Source organism: Ranitomeya imitator, chromosome 1 (genome assembly GCF_032444005.1).
Source record: "Ranitomeya imitator isolate aRanImi1 chromosome 1, aRanImi1.pri, whole genome shotgun sequence".
Lineage (NCBI taxonomy): Eukaryota > Metazoa > Chordata > Amphibia > Anura > Dendrobatidae > Ranitomeya > Ranitomeya imitator.
Window position 1 is genome coordinate 820,303,342 of NC_091282.1, and position 5,582 is coordinate 820,308,923.

A 5,582-nucleotide genomic window follows, 5' to 3' on the forward strand; every position below is an offset into this window, starting at 1 on the left:
ACGGGAAGGGGCGTGGCCTCCCTCCAGTGCCGAGTGCAGACTGCAGAGTAGATCCAATAACGGGGAGCGGCGTTGTACTATGCTCTGGGGCTGCTGGAGAGGCAGGTGTACAGATCCTGGGGGCTGCTGGAGAGGCAGGTGTACAGATCCTGGGGGCTGCTGGAGAGGCAGGTGTGCAGATCCTGGGGGCTGCTGGAGAGGCAGGTGTACAGATCCTGGGGGGCTGCTGGAGCTGGTGTACAGATCCTGGGGGCTGCTGGAGAGGCTGGTGTACAGATCCTGGGGGCTGCTGGAGAGGCAGGTGTACAGATCCTGGGGGCTGCTGGAGAGGCAGGTGTACAGATCCTGGGGGCTGCTGGAGAGGCAGGTGTACAGATCCTGGGGGCTGCTGGAGAGGCAGGTGTACAGATCCTGGGGGCTGCTGGAGAGGCAGGTGCACAGATCCTGGGGGGCTGCTGGAGCTGGTGTACAGATCCTGGGGGCTGCTGGAGAGGCAGGTGTACAGATCCTGGGGGCTGCTGGAGAGGCAGGTGTACAGATCCTGGGGGCTGCTGGAGAGGCAGGTGTACAGATCCTGGGGGCTGCTGGAGAGGCAGGTGCACAGATCCTGGGGGGCTGCTGGAGCTGGTGTACAGATCCTGGGGGCTGCTGGAGAGGCAGGTGTACAGATCCTGGGGGCTGCTGGAGAGGCAGGTGTACAGATCCTGGGGGGCTGCTGGAGAGGCTGGTGTACAGATCCTGGGGGGCTGCTGGAGCTGGTGTACAGATCCTGGGGGGCTGCTGGAGAGGCAGGTGTACAGATCCTGGGGGGGGGCTGCTGGAGAGGCAGGTGTACAGATCCTGGGGGGGGCTGCTGGAGAGGCAGGAGTACAGATCCTGGGGGGCTGCTGGAGAGGCAGGTGTACAGCTCCTGGGGGGCTGCTGGAGAGGCAGGTGTACAGATCCTGAGGGGCTGCTGGAGAGGCAGGTGTACAGAGCCTGGGGGGCTGCTGGAGAGGCAGGTGTACAGATCCTGGGGGGCTGCTGGAGAGGCAAGGTGTACAGATCTTGGGGGGCTGCTGGAGAGGCAAGGTGTACAGATCCTGGGGGGCTGCTGGAGAGGCAGGTGTACAGATCCTGGGGGCTGCTGGAGAGGCAAGGTGTGCAGATCCTGGGGGGCTGCTGGAGAGACAAGGTGTACAGATCCTGGGGGCTGCTGGAGAGGCAAGGTGTACAGATCCTGGGGGGCTGCTGGAGAAGCAAGGTGTACAGATCCTGGGGGCTGCACAATGGAGCTGGGTGGAGAGGGGAAGGTTTCTTTCTTTTTTTATAGATAGACTAGGTGAGTGTGGGCTGAGGAAGAATTTTGGGCGCAAAGGACCATGAATGATGTTACTATTTGGAGGGGCTGTATGTTGGAAAGTTGGACAGGGAAATTGCTGATGCTGCTTGTATTGGGCGGCTGCTTATTGCGGGACCTTTCTCCGGAAAAGGGTTGATGTTGCTTGAGTGGGACTACATAAGGAAGGATGACAACGAGGGGCTGTGCGGAGAAAGGGGAACAACAGGGCTGGGGGAGAAGGGGGAAACAATGACGAGGAGCTGGGCAGAGAAGGGGTGAGGACGACGGGCTGGGCGAAGAAGGGGGGACGACGACGAGCAGCTGTGCAGAGAAGGGTGGATGACGATGAGGGGCTGCGCAGAGAAGCAGGATGATGAGAGGCTGCACGGAGAAGGGGGACGACGAGGGGCTGGGCAGAAAAGGGGTGATGACGATGGGCTGAGCGGAGAAGGGGAATGACGACGAGCTGCTGCGCGGAGAAGGGGGGATGATGACGAGCGTCTGCGCGGAGTAGGGAACGACGACGAGGGGCTGAGCGGAGAAGGGGGGAATGACGAGGGACTGCATGGAGAAGGAAACAACGACAAGGGGCTGCACAGAGAATGGGGAACGATGACGAGGGGCTGCACGAAGAAGGAGGAACAACAAGGCTGCACGGAGAAGGGGGGAACAATGACAAGGGGCTGGGCAGAGAAGGGGTGAGGATGACAGGCTGGGTGGAGAAGGGGGGACGACGAGGAGTGGTTGCGCAGAGAAGGTGGAACGACGACGAGGGGCTGCGCAGAGAAGGGACAACGAGGGGCTGCGTGGAGAAGGGGGGCGATGAGGGGCTGTGCATAGAAGAGGGATCACAACAACGAGGTGCTGTGCGGAGAAGTGGGGATGACGATGCTGCATGTTGGAGGGACTGCGTGGTGAAGGGGATAATGCTACATGCTCGCTGGCTGCAAGGGGACACGGCTGATGTTACTCGCTTGGGGCTGCATCGGGAAAGAGGGGGTAATGTCACTCATGAGGCTGTATACTTATATTTTAATAAAACTGAGAACTAGGGGTTGAATTTTCATTTCTGTATTTCTAAAGCTCGCGGTGTGGTCACAAATTGCGATTTGTTGGGGAAACGATCTGTAGCAAAGTCTTCACCGTAGACCTGCACTAAATCATTCAGGTCTCACTATTTTTCCTGTCCTTAGCGGCTTTTAAATGAAAGCATGATTATCGCTTACGCAACCAATTTATTAGGTCCTAGCAGTGTCTCGGTGTATCCCGGCTTTCTGTGGTCCATACAGCCTGATTAGTTATAGCAGTCGTATAGGACAAAACATGTTTCCAGGACATCCATCCTGACAGCATCAAGGGGGTGTCTTTCTTATTCTTTCAGGGACAGGAACACGAGAGGTTAAATGGCTCTTCCCACACTTCATTATTTTCCTGTCCTTGTGAGGATAGGAACAGCAAGAGGAAAAGCAGAAGATCGAGAAGAGCATAACCTTGGGCAGGCTCAGGGGTATTGGGGGGCCCAGCTCTTCCTTCCCCCTGTCAAGTTGTCTATCCAAGGAAAACCGTAGGAAAGATCAGCGCAAAATAAGGTCTTTTCAGAGAAATATAGTGAGCTTTACGCTTAGATTAAACTCACCTGTTTAATCTGTAAAAACAGCATATAGTACAATATCAGCTGCAGCAGATCCAGACATCAATAGGTCAGAAGGAGTTTGTGGATAGTCTCCACGCTGCCGACAGGATTTAAGACATATCCCAGTGTAGTAAACTGATGGTTTATTTCAACGCGTTTTGAAGTACAAAGTTACGTCTTCTTCAGAAAAAACCAGATGTATTGTACATGTGGTTTTCCTAAAGAAGTAACTTTGTACATCGAAACGCATCGAAATAAACCATCATTTTACTACACTGGGATATATGTTTTAAATCCTGTCGGCAGCATGGAGACTATCCACAAACTCCTGACCTATTGAAGTTGTATATGGCTGACACCCTCCAAAGGGGGGTTCCTCAGCATTAATCAGTTGAGCGTTTCTCCTGGTTTGCAAGCCTCTCCCCTCTAGTGGCTGACTCCAGCACGCTGAAGATGCGGTCAGATGTAGAGGCGCACTTCCGGCCATGTCAACAGAAAGCACAGGGCATCGCACTTCGGTGTTGATCTCGGCGTGCGTTCCATAGTGGAAAGCATAAGGCAGAGGAGACCCAGAAACAAGGTAGTGTGTAAAAGCATTACCATTGTTTAAACTGTCAAACGCCTGAGGAGTGGGAAATGATGGAAGAATCTGGCAGAGCAGATGTTCCATCAGAACAGCCCCTTGTGAATGCAAGTTTGGGGGATTAGAGATGAAGCAATGTACAAGCTTGAACTTTAAGTTGAAGTTCCTCTTCTGAACAGATAGTGTTTTGCTCTATATATTTTAGGACAGGAGAGCCTCCACCGCTTCGGTGTCAGCACCTAAAAAGGATGTCAGGGAAGCTTAGGAGGTGTGCCATCTGCAGCAACATCGAAATTACCTGAAACATGAGGGAAACAGTTATGTGAAAATTTAACTTCCAAGATCATCAGGGAGGAGCAATCATCTTTTCCAACAGCAAAGAGATCCATGATTAGAGAAGAAGTACAGGCGTCTATCTCAGGTCTCCTTTTCCCACATACATCTCAGCCTGATCCTCACACTAAAAGACAAAGGCAGGAGATGGAGTTGTGTTCAAAGGAAGAATTACACTCCTTCGGATCAGGTGGAGGAGGGAGAAATAGACTCAGATTCTCAGGATGAAGGGAAGAAATACTTCTCATCGGAAAATACAGATGAACTGCAAGCTGTTAGGAGTATTATGGTAGAAGAAGCCCAGAAGTCTCCTATCCAGGATGAGATATTCGGCGCCTAAGGTCTCGGTGATAGAGTCTTTCCAGTAAACAACCAGATCCACGCCATGATAATGGAAGAATAGTATGCGGAAAAAAGACTGGTAATACCCCATGGGGACTTTAGACTCTGTCTGCCCTTTGAGCCAGAAGACATAAAACCCAGGAAGAGACTCCGAAGGTAGATGTCTCAGTAGCCAAGAAGATGTCAATTCCATTTGAAGATTCTTCGAGTCTGAAGGAGCCCATGGATAGGAAGGCAGAAGGCTTTCTAAACAGGACCTGGAAAACAGCAGCGACTATAATAAGAACTATTATAGCTGCAAGATCGGTTGCCAGATCTATGCATCTGTGGATCGACGAACTGGAAGAGCACTTAAGGAATAAGACTGCTAGGGTAGTTATTTCCAGATCCCTTCCATTACTCAAATTAGCTACAGGATTCATGGCAGATGCATCTGCGGAACCAGTCAGATTTACTGCCAGGAATAGTGCCTCTCAAATGCTGCCTGATGGGTCATTTGGTTGAAAACATCTGGGGATACCCAGTCCAAAAACATGGTGTGATCTATCCCCTTTTCTGGATCTAGACTATTCGGACTCCTGCTAGATGAGATTCTAGAAAAGGCATTAGACACAAAGAAAGGGTTTCCCGAGGATAGTTTCAAGAGATATCAACCCACCCCTCCAGAGACTGGGCTATAAAGAGAAATCTGGCAGATGGAGCTACCCCAAAAAGGAGGCAGGGGTAGGTGTTCCCTCTTTGGCTTAGGGTCATGTCTGGGCAGACAATGACGCCATATGTGGGAGGATGGCTACAGATGTACTTAGAAGGCAGGAGGGAAATTTTCCAGGATCAGTGGGTTCTAAAAAGTATATCTTCTGGGTATATGATAGAATTTATCCAGTTTCCACCTGAAAGATTTGTCCTAATGGATTCCCAGTCCCCTGCTGATCCCTCTTCCATGTGGTCAGATGTACAGGACCTACTGAAAATCAGAGCACTAGCCCCAGTTCACTAAGGAGAAAGATTCCGAGGTCATTATTCGAGCCTTGTCTCCATCAAAAATCGAGTCATGTACAATAATAAATTTAAAACCTTTAAATTGTTGGGTAGGATACAAAAGATTCAAGATGGAGTCAATCAAGTCAACCATTCCCCTGATAGAGATGCTGTGATGTGTACTTTGGATTTAAAAATGCCTATTATCACATCCCCATTCATCCTTGCCATCAGAAATTTCTAAGATTCGCAATAAAATCTTGGAATCAGATTAATCACTTTCAGTTTCACTGTCATCCTCTCAGTCGAGCCTTGGCCCCCAGGGTTTTCACGAAGCTGTTAGTGGAAATCGTGGCTTGCCTAAAGGGAATTGAGTATCATCATAATCCCCT